The sequence below is a fragment of the Phacochoerus africanus genome, chromosome 1 (genome assembly GCF_016906955.1).
Source record: "Phacochoerus africanus isolate WHEZ1 chromosome 1, ROS_Pafr_v1, whole genome shotgun sequence".
NCBI classification, from domain to species: domain Eukaryota; kingdom Metazoa; phylum Chordata; class Mammalia; order Artiodactyla; family Suidae; genus Phacochoerus; species Phacochoerus africanus.
The window spans coordinates 33,967,511-33,978,879 of NC_062544.1; positions in this window are offsets into that span (position 1 = coordinate 33,967,511).

The window sequence follows — 11,369 nt, forward strand, 5'->3', positions numbered from 1 at the left end:
ACTCATTTTCACATATGCAGAATTCTTCTGCTGGGAATAATATTGCGACTTACTTTGCCAATATGATTTCTCTGTAGCAATATGGCAGGAATTCATTTTTTCTATAGGAATTCAGTTTTAGTCATTTCTCTAAGGTTTCCACTGCATATATTGAATACATTGCAACCTCTCTATATAAATAAGAAAGCTTTTATAATCCAATGGCAAAAGATAATAAGAGATGCTTTTACACTGCTTTCGTACAATCACCTTGCTTTAAAACCTCCTCTGCATGGTAGAGTGCTATGAGGCTGGGGGAAATGCACAAGTAAAGGTAAGTTATTAAAAATAGCATTCTTATGATCTATAAATCTCTAGTTTCTACCCCTTTCACTTTCTTTTAAGATCAAATATGAATTGAGGGCATCATAAAAAAAAGAATAGAACATAGAAGCTGTGGGAATGCTCTGCAGTGTGTCCTTCTGCAAGGGCATCATCTGTTTTAATTATTAAATCTCTTACAAGAGTTTTTGATCATGGTCTGGTGAAAAAGTCTATGGAGTAGTAACACTGGATGAGGAGTATGATGATATGAGTCTAGTCTTGCCCTTGAACTTAATTAGTCGTGTGATCTTGGGTGAGTCATTTTATCTCCCCAGTAGCTTCTCAATCTGTAAAATAAGGGGCTAACATTACAGGTCCCTAAGCTGCTTTCCTATTCTCAGACTCCATGAAACAAAGAGCTTCAGGTGTGCAATTACGAACAAGGGGTCTGTTGAAGCTCCTGGCATGAACAAAAGCAGTCAAACAAGCAGGAAGAAAGGAATAGATTCAGTAGCCCCTAGGGTATGCCAAGATATTGTCCAACTAAATGTTGTGGGAAAACACTATGTGAATCACTAGAAACTCATTTAGTCAAATACTAGAACAGGCTAGACAACTTAAAACTAACTGTGCCACCAACACTGCTGCCCGAGACACAGGGCAGATATTACTCATCAGGTCTGAGCATCCGCACTGAGCTGGCTCCTCCCTCTCCCTCTCAGCAGAGATTCCAGAAACTACCCCCAGTCAACCGGGCTCAGCGTGTACGTTTTCACGGCTCCACTGTCCTAAACCCTAAAGAGTTACTCAACGTCCACAGTAAGTTACCTTTTCAGAAACCAAAGGGAACTTGCAACGCCCTGCACTGCTTGCCAATTATTTGCTGAGAAATGCCCTACCATCCTCCTTGAAGACACTTCACCACTGAAAACACTTTGAGAAAACTTCAGGAAGTAATTTCTAGGAAATATCCTTGGCTTATGGAGTTGAGTTTATCTCTAATTTTAATTATAATTGATGTATTATAAGAACATGATATTAATTCTTCCTCATGTGGATAAAGCTTGAAAAACAAAAGTGGACCAAGAGCTTGAGAATCTTGCCCTCTGTTAGAAGGGTTTCTGGAAACTTTCCTGACCTGGAACATCTCACTGCAATGAGAACAAGCAGACTGACCTCATTTCAGGACTCACCAGCATACTTCCAGCAAAGGTACACTACTAGATCCTCAGAGAAAAAATGCGTTTTTCAAAATATAATAGCTATCAAAGGAAAGCTTTCTCTCTTCAAGGATAAATTCTGATTATTTTGCCATGGCTCCCCAGAAATACCACAATCCATCCAATAGATCCTGGTCAAATTACTCCTTTATTGCTCATAATAAAAGAGAGTTTCTACATGAGTCGTCTGTAAATAACAAAATTCTGAGACTATGTAAAGGTGAGAAAGACATCTGTCTTTTAGATTTTATTATTACTATTTTGAAAGAATGCATTTTTAATTTCCATTTTTCCATTTACATAACAAACAAAGATTCAATGTCAAAAACTATAAAAGAGAGAGAGGGAAGAAGGGGAGGAAAGAGAAAAAAATGTAAAGAGAAAGTTAAAATTGCCTGTTATCCCACAATCTTTGAAAAATCCCATTAATAGTACTTACATGCAGATATTTTTAATCCAAATTGATAATCAGAACATATAATTCTGTTTTATACCTGCTAAAAAGGCCCATTCTTTTAGCATTTCCCTGCCTGTAAGCGTATTTCATCTGTGGGCTCAGATTTTTTGAGGTTGAGAAGCTTCCTTCTCACCTAATTGAATCCTTCAAGCTCTAAAACCATAAAACTGAGACATGGCTTTTAAGACTCAGGTTTGTGTTCTTTGAATTTTCCATTGGAAATAAAGATATATTTTTATTTGGATCGGGACTCGGGAACTTGAATCAGAACCAAGGAAACATCCAGGGTCGTCTGTCTCCAGCTTACTTTTTTAAGCATTGCCATTTGATTCTTTTCTTTCCTCAACCTATCACTCTGTATAAGATGAGCACTGTTTCAGCATTTCTCTGAAGCAGAATGATGCCATTGCCTGGAGCCAAGTGAGAGTGACCTGATGTTTAAATCAGTGTTGTTATAACAATGAGCATGCAAGTGGAGGAGAATGATGGAAGAGACTACCCTTTACCATGTCTTCTAGTGTTTTTTAACCTATTGGCCCACCTGCGGGAAGGATGGGACTTGAGGAATTATGCTTGTTTACACTAACAACTGTTCTAACGCTTCAGCAGAGGAACATTTGGAAAGGTTCTCCTTCCCTTTGGAATGTTGGCCAGTCCTGCATCCTTCCCTCCACATGGTACAAAATGTGAACTGCCCACTAACTAGACTTTTTAGGATCCCTGTATTTCCAGAGCAGTGGCAATGGTCTTCTGTTCTCCTTGAAGAAACCATCAGTCCAGAAACCATGTGACTGATATTCAAAGGGAATTTCCTCTTTTAGGAAAACACATCTATCTGTGGGACAGTTAAAGAAGGAGGAGCTGGGTGAGTAAGCTTCCACTGATACAAGTTCCGATGCAGCTAGGATGCATGTCCCACGTGAATGGGCAGGGTTAGTGTTCTCCTCATGCTAAAAACCCAATGACAAAGACAACCAGAGGACAGTTCTGGCAATGTTTCCATGAGAGCATGTGAAGCCCTGTAACACCAGACTGGAGGAAAAGAACTGTCAAACCCTGGAGAAAACCACAGGGATTCCTAAAGCTTTTAGCAGGACCCAAAAAAATTTTTTTAAAGGATTAAATCCACCAACCTGTTAAATGAGCTATGCCTCTTATGGGCTGCAATTCATAATTGTTATCCTATTTCTTGGGAATCAGAAACAGATCCTGGTAGCAACCCAGTTAAAACTGAGGAGAAGGAAAATTAAAATGTTGTATCTGGTTTATCTTTTTTTAAGTGAGCAATGAAACAACTGCAAGGCATATACTGCATACTTCACGTCTTGGATCAACAAGGGAGCCACGCCAAATGTCAGATTAAATATTCCACAGCTGAAGTGTTTGCATAACTTTTTGGTGGCTACCATTTAAAGAAAGAAAAACAGTGATGGGCCTTTAAAAAAATATTCCCTTAACTTGACATGCTCACAGTGTACTGCCAGCAATTGCTCTTGACTTGGAAGGCGAAGCCATGCATATCTTGTCCCTGGAGCGACAGTGCCAGCTGGCAAGCGTGTCCCTGTGTTTCCATTCGCCCCAGGAGTGTGAAGCCCCACTGTGCGCCCTGAAGGCCACAGCTGCACGGCTGTATTGTTTAACCATCACTGCTTTGGCTAAGAAGCAAGTCATTTCAATAAGGAATTTCCTGGTTCCTGAAGTGTCTGTCATGTTTCAACAATGAGTTTGCAATGGCTGCGTGTGTTTTCAGTTTGGGTTGGCTCTGTGGGTCTGCCCAGGAAACTGGAGACAGGTCTTTTATTGAAACTAAATAATAAGTCTGAACAAATCAGCTTTATTGTCGTTGGCTCTGGCATGGTCTGGATTAATTTTAGCTTTATATTTCTAAAGGGTTGCTCAAGAGGTGACACTCTTCCATCTCAGGTTATTCAAGGGAAGAGAAGGAACTAACATATTTTACATGCCTACTCAGTGTCAGGTGCTATTCATGCATGATCTTAGGGACTTTTCCTAACCATCTAAGGAACTAGTTCTTTCTCTATTCATTTTACCAATGAGGAAACAGAGGAACTAAGAGGATCATTCACTTGCCAAAGATCATCCAATTAAAATCATAGGTTCTGAAGTCCAATTGCTGTGTTTCATCCCAGATCTGCCACTTACTTTCTTTGACCTTGGGCAAGTCAATTCACTTCTCTGTTCCAACATTCTTCTTTGGAAAATGAGAATAAGAATGGGGATCTTCCACTGAGGATTAAAGAGAATAATGTGTGTAAAGTGATCTCTACATGAGATGGTCAATACATTCAGCCTATATTACCTTACAGGGTAGAGACTGCAACCCAGTGAGGCTCCTTTCCAAGCTGGTGGTATTGCCACCTTCTCACCAGTCTCAGTCAATGCCACTCTTATGCATGGGGAAGGTTTAAGTTAGCACTGATATTCAGGATTCAAAGCTGAAGATGACTCAACATCCTTGTTTTAAAATTATTTTCTCTATTGAGACAAACAGGACTTGTAGCTCTGGCTCAGGCTCCTAAAAAAAAAAAAGATCTTTCTGAAAAAGGGATCAGAAAGACAGGAGAAATAATGGGAGGAGCACAGGCTGGAGGGATTTGTCGTCTCATTGTCCAGGTAAGTGGCTTGGATTGAGAACTAAAAACTGAAAAGTTCCCATGTTTCCTCCTGACAGCTGATGTCTAGTCTATTCATTGCAGTAAAAAGCAGAGCTAAGCTGGTGATGCTATAGCCCAGATTAATCATCACAGAGCCTTCAGCCTGGTGCTCAAACCCCGCCTGGTTGCTTCCTGTGTGCCAGGCTCTTTGCTGTAGCTTTTATCAACATTTTATACAGCTTTTAGCTTTATAGTTTGACATTTGTGAATATTTCAATAGAGTGTGGAAAATGATAGCATCAGTGAACAATATTTCAGTACCACCTTCAACAGATAAAAAGAGGGTACCTCTCCCCTATTTTATTTTTAAACAATTATTTGTGAATTATTTACTTTATGTCAGATATTGTGCTAAATGCTCTGTGTATGTATATGTAAAATCCCAAACATCCCATTCTCACAACAAATTTATTAGGATATTATTATTTCCACATTACAAATAAAGAAACTGTGGTTCCAAAAGCCTAAGCAACATCCTCAAGGTCAGAAATCTAGTAACCAGTTGAACTGGGATGTGAACTGCTATCTGCCTAACTCCAAAGTACAGGTTCTTAACTACAGTCTATCCTGTGCCTGAAGATGATAAAAATAATCTGAAATGGGAAAGGAATGGCTAATAAAAATGTCCTTTTATTTTGTTTGTAGAAAATGGAAATGTGATCATTTATGATTTTCTTTGAGGAGTGGATAATAATTATAAATATGTACCTATGGATCAAAACTGATGAGATATGATCTAAGAAGAGGAGTGGAAAGTATAAAATACCGTGTAAATATGTGGTGCTTTTTTTTACGAGCCTCTTCTTTAGCAGAACCTCTAAATTCCCAGAGCCTGTTCGAGGAAACTTTTTTATGACTAAAATTCCTGCTTCAGGACTTTTGCACTTGCTGTTCTCACTGCCTGGGACATTTTCCTCCAAGGAACCTGTTCAGCTCATATGCTCACTTCATGGAAGGGTCTGTTCAAATATTCCTTATCAGATAGACCCTCCATTCGGATGACCTGATGGTCTTTTCTTATCACGTTGTAAAAAGGAGCCACGTCTCCCTCATCATTCTTTATCCATTGCCTTACTTTATCTTTGTTCAAAGCACTTCCTGCCACTGTATATATTATTTAAAGTGTATGTATTTGTTTACTGACCGCTTCTATGACTCAGAAGGAATTTCTTTTGTTTACTGCTGCCCCAAATCTAGAATGGTGCTTGGTACACAGTAGATGCTGAATACATATTTGTTAAATGAATTAATGAGTGAAAAATGAATGAATGTGGCCCTTTCTCTTTTGTGTCACAGTTGGTTATACATCAGTCTTATATGCCTCTAGTAAACTGAACTCTCTGAGGTCAAGGTCTGTGGCTGGTTCATTTTTACACCTCTCTAGTTCCTAACACAGTACTTGCAGTTTGTTTAGTGATTGAAAACCTGCAGAGATTTCATGTAGTCTCATTTGAGACCTAAGACTCTGTAAAATAGGTTGGCTTTTTTTTTTTCTCCCCAACTGTCTTAGTCAGTTTGGCCTGCTACAACAAAATACCATAGACTGAGTGGCTTAAACAATAGACGTTTATTTCTCACAGTTCTGGTGGGCGGAAAGTCCAAGAATAAGGGACTAGCTGATTAGGTTCCTGGTGAGACCTCTCTTCCTGGCTTGCTGACAGGCACCTTCTCACTGAGTTCTCACATGGTGGAGAGAAAGAGGGAGAGTGAGAGAAAGAGAGACTCTCTCTTTGAAGACTACCGCATCTCCCTGTGTTGAGCCCATAAAAAATTACTGAAACAGGAATAGTAAATGGATACTGAAGCAGTACTCGCCTTGGAGGTACAGAGGAGGCAAGAACCAAAAATTCCTTTCGTACAGTAAAAGTAGAGGTAGATTTCTTCATTTGGGGTTTTCTTTATTATTATTTTTTAAATCAAATGTGATTTTAAAAGTTTATCTTGCACTAGGAAATCTATCCTCACACTGTTCCCTATACCCCCTTGAGGCTGAAGGAATGAGGCTCTTTGAAGTAGAGTAGCTCGAATAGTCCACATGCCAACTAAGTTGAAAGAGACAGGATTAGAACTCAGGCCAGGACGTTTCTTTTTTTACCTGCAAGGGAGCCCAGTTCTAACATGGCCATTGAGAACACTTCCTCTTGGCCTGTTGCTTCAGTGGGCATGGTTCAGAATACAGCTTTCTTCTCCCATGGAAGTGGACAAGATATACATTTGTGAAAATTAATTATTCTCTATATGCATGTGTCTATGTGTGCACACACACAATATATGTATACAGGTATGTGTGTATATATATATATATATATGTGTGTGTGTGTGTATTTGGGGGGGGGGGGGCATCCCTAAAGGCCACAGTTTTTTCCTGGATTTGATGAGCTCCTTAATCCCCAAATATTTCTGTAATCTGTCACCAAGCCTCAGAACACCCAGAACCCTCGTGGAAAATCAACCCAGATTCCAAGCTTAACAAGACTTATCCACCACTAATCTCTGTATCTATTTTTAACAGAAATATCTTACTTATTTTCAAGACAGAACATGTCTCTATAACAGGCCACTGCAGCAAATTTTACATCCTTATAGATCAGTGTGTAACACAGAGCACCAGTCTAGGTCTCAACCCTGAGACTACTTTATCTTTTATGTTTCAGGTTAGACTACAGATAGAAGGAAAAACTGTGCGGTTCAGACATTAAGCAGGATCATTCAAACTCAATGCTACATTTAAATCTGTATGCTTGTTAATGCCCAATTATGCTTCATAATTTGTCATTCCATTCTCTGTTCTCTGCCACCAGGGACCAAAAGAAATCAAAAGTCCAAAACCCACTTTGAGGACAATAATAAATATGGGACATTCTTTCACGTCACATGCTAAGCTGCCTTTCCCTGGTATCAACTGTACATGAACATTGTGCATGTACCTCGTAGGACCTACGTCGAGAACCTTCAGAGAAGCTACTTCAGAAGGTCTCCAGCAAGGAAGGCAAAAAGACCAGTACTTCTTTGGAGTTCTTCACTGAAAGTGAATTCATCTTTTAAGCTTCTCTTGAGAAGGAAAAAAGAAATACTGGACAGACCAAACTAAGATATCCATTCTACTTTTTGCACCTACAATATGAAGGATTTAGCCTGATTAAGAGGATGCTGAGGACCATTAAAGCTCCAATATTTTCTGATGATCTGATTTTCCCCATATAATGGACTCTTCTGCCAATCTCAATCTTATTCTCTTTCTTCACAGAAACCCAGATGACTTTACAAGAGTAGGCTGCTTAGTACAATTTCCCTGTGAGTAAAACAGAATGACGTTTTTGAGATTCAAAACTGACTCACAGCAAATCAGTGCTGGCATAGTTATTTTCCTCTTTGGCCTCTTTTTCTGGACTCAAAAGCCACATAGCACATCATAGAGACCACTAGCTGTTTATCCTACTCTGACTGGCTTCAGAATGTGTCAAAGGCTGTGCTAGAGCAATGAAGAGGATAAAGGTATATGGCATTTCTAGCAAATTCAGAGTTCCTGGGAAACAAATGTTTTCCAACTTTAAGATATACTAAAGCAGCTTTTTATTTAAAGGATTGATGTGGAAAAGGATCCTTTTCTTTAGCAAATAATCATCTTTCCAGATTTTCTATTTGGCAAGTCTAAATTTTTATAAGTTGAATTTAAAGTGAGCACACCTCTGAGTAAATGGAGACCATTAACCTCAGAGAGTGACTTAAATTCCTGGTGCATGAGCTGTGGCTGGTATTTGGTGTCTGTGGCAGCAGTGCCACGGGGGCTCCTCACTGTCACTGCATTTTAGAAACTAAGAATCTTAGACATGACATTTCTTTTTTTTCTTTTTCTTTTTCTTTTCCTTGGCTGCTCCCACAGCATGTAGAAATTCCTGGGTAAAGGACTGAATATGCACCACAGCAGTGACAACACCAGATTCTTAACCTGCTGAGCCACCAGGAAACTCCTGGACATAACATTTCTTAAAAGTACATATTTATTGCCCCCATTTGTCTATAACTACTTCCAAAGTACTTTCATCATGACGCCTAAGAAGTTGAATAGAAAACATTTTAAAAATGAAGTCTTCAGAAGATTCATTCCTGATGTAAATAAATAAAAAGTATAAAAACTGCAACTAGAAAAAGAGGAGGGCCTCAAAAAGTAAAGAGGTAGGCATGTACTCTGAATATTTTCCAAAAGGAAGAGACAGAGGTCTTCTCTTCTCCACATGTACTCTGTACTGCTAAGCCCTCATTTAGCTAAGCAGGGGCTAGCTGAAATAACCTACTTTGGATAATTTACTAATTTGGGGAAACTACAAAAGATCTGTATTATAATAGCACTGGATCTGATAAAATTTTAAACTCCAACTTTTCCTGAGAGAAACTGTGAGGGAGATTTATGTTAAAACCCCTAGTTCCCACAGCTTCAAGAGGAACCACTGGCAGTGAAGGGCTGTCAACACAACTTTTAAACTTTTCACTTGATCCGAGGTTGGGGTGCTTTCTGAGCCCGTGCACGTGAAGCTAAAGGTTTATGCGCCCCTCCAAACCCACATGTTAAACAACCTAATCTCCAGTGTGATGGTATTAGGATGTGGGCCCTCTGGGAGGTGACTGGGTCATGAAGGTAGAGCCCTCAGGAGTGGGATTCGTCCCCTTAAAAGGGAAACCCCGGGGAGCTCTACTGCCCCTTCTACTATGCTAGCACACAACCAAAAGACAGCTGTCCATGAAACAGGAAGAGGGTTCCAACCAGACACCGAATCTGCTGGAGTCTTGCATTTGGACTTCTACCCCTCTGAACTGTGAGAAATATTTGGTGTTTAAGCCACCCAGTCTATTACAGTATTTTGTTATAGCAGCCTGCACAGACTGAGACACATAGTAAGACCTGGTACTGCCAGACACTGAATCTGCTGGAGTCTTGCATTTGGACTTCTACCCCTCTGAACTGTGAGAAATATTTGGTGTTTAAGCCACCCAGTCTATTACAGTATTTTGTTATAGCAGCCTGCACAGACTGAGACACATAGTAAGACCTGGTACTGCCAGACACTGAATCTGCTGGAGTCTTGCATTTGGACTTCTACCCCTCTGAACTGTGAGAAATATTTGGTGTTTAAGCCACCCAGTCTATTACAGTATTTTGTTATAGCAGCCTGCACAGACTGAGACACATAGTAAGACCTGGTACTGCCTGACTGCACTGCTCAGAAGCAAATTTTATAAACTTTTCCTTCCGCTTTAGAAACTGTAACTTTTTACCCTCAGCACCTTCTAAGCTCATACAAACCCCTCTGTCATCTGTTGTTTAGTTTCTCTGGGGCTATTTATAGCTCAGGTTATACCTTCCTCTGACTCCTCTTTTCTTTCACCCTAATTTCATAAATTGAATGTCATGTTCCAACTTGTGAGACTTGTTTTAATTGCTCCCTCCATCGTTCCCCATGCTAGGGATAATTTGAAGTGGTTATAGAAAGAAATTTACACATCTGCCTAACATTCAAGCAACATCTATATGCAAAACACTGTGGAGTGTTCAAAGCTGAATTACAGTCAGATTCAGCTCTCATGTAGTTTCAATTTATAGGAAAGATAAAACATTAAAAACATATGTTATAAGAAAAGGACAGAAGGAAGTGTTGGATGGAAGTAGCAAGTTCCAAGGAAAATGACATTTGGTCTTTCCTAGGAGATTAGGAAGAATTTCATGGAAGTCATTTTTGGATTGAACCTTAAAGTATTCTTTTGAATTATATGGGAAACAATATATTTTATTTTTTGATGTCACAGCCCCAGCAAGTGGTTTTGTGCTGAATTTAATGGAAGTTACATAGAACATTTTGTGTGTAGGAGGAGGAAGAAAGGGAAGTAACCACAAAATTAAAAAAAACAAAAACAAAATCCTGGATGACTTTTAGCATCTGTTCCACTCCCACATTAATAAAATTCACCTGGAAATTCCAAACAAAAGGAGACCAGAAAACAAGAGTGGGGTGGGTGGAAAGAAGGGCATATTGGTGAAGAAAAAAATCAAAGGGGAGAAAAAAGCCACAGTGCTTTCTGGGGCCAGAAATCACTATCATCCCTCCAACATACACACACACACACACACACACACAACCAGGAACATGCTCAGCAGGGATGCTGAGACTTTACTTGATGTGTCTCCCCAGAATGATGCCATGTACCGTAGTGCCCAAGGGAAAAGAGGGGAGGGAAGCAGGGCATGAGCAGGCTGGGGTGGGGGCATAGAGAAGAAAACACCCATAATGGAGGAGATGGTGAAGGATGAAGTAGGTATAATACATGTATATAGAGGGAGACAGCACTGAGGAGCACTTAAACTAAAAACAAAATCCTAAATGTCAATATATATATTTTTAATTTCTATGCTATGCCTACCCTGAACTTCCTAATGGTTCCCTTTGTTTAAAAAATTAATTCTGGAGTTCCTGTTGTGTCTCAGCCATAACAAACCCGACTGGTATCCATGAGGATGTGGGTTTGATCCCTGGCCTGGCTCAGTGGGTTAAAGACCTGGCCTTGCCATGAGCTGTGGTATAGGTCACAGATGTGGCTTGCATCCCATGTCTGCTGTGGTTGTGGGCATAGGTCAGCAGCTGAAGCTCCAATGTGATCCCTGGCCTGGGAATTCCCATACACTCTGGGTATGGCCCTAAAAAGCAAAAAAAAAAAAAAAAA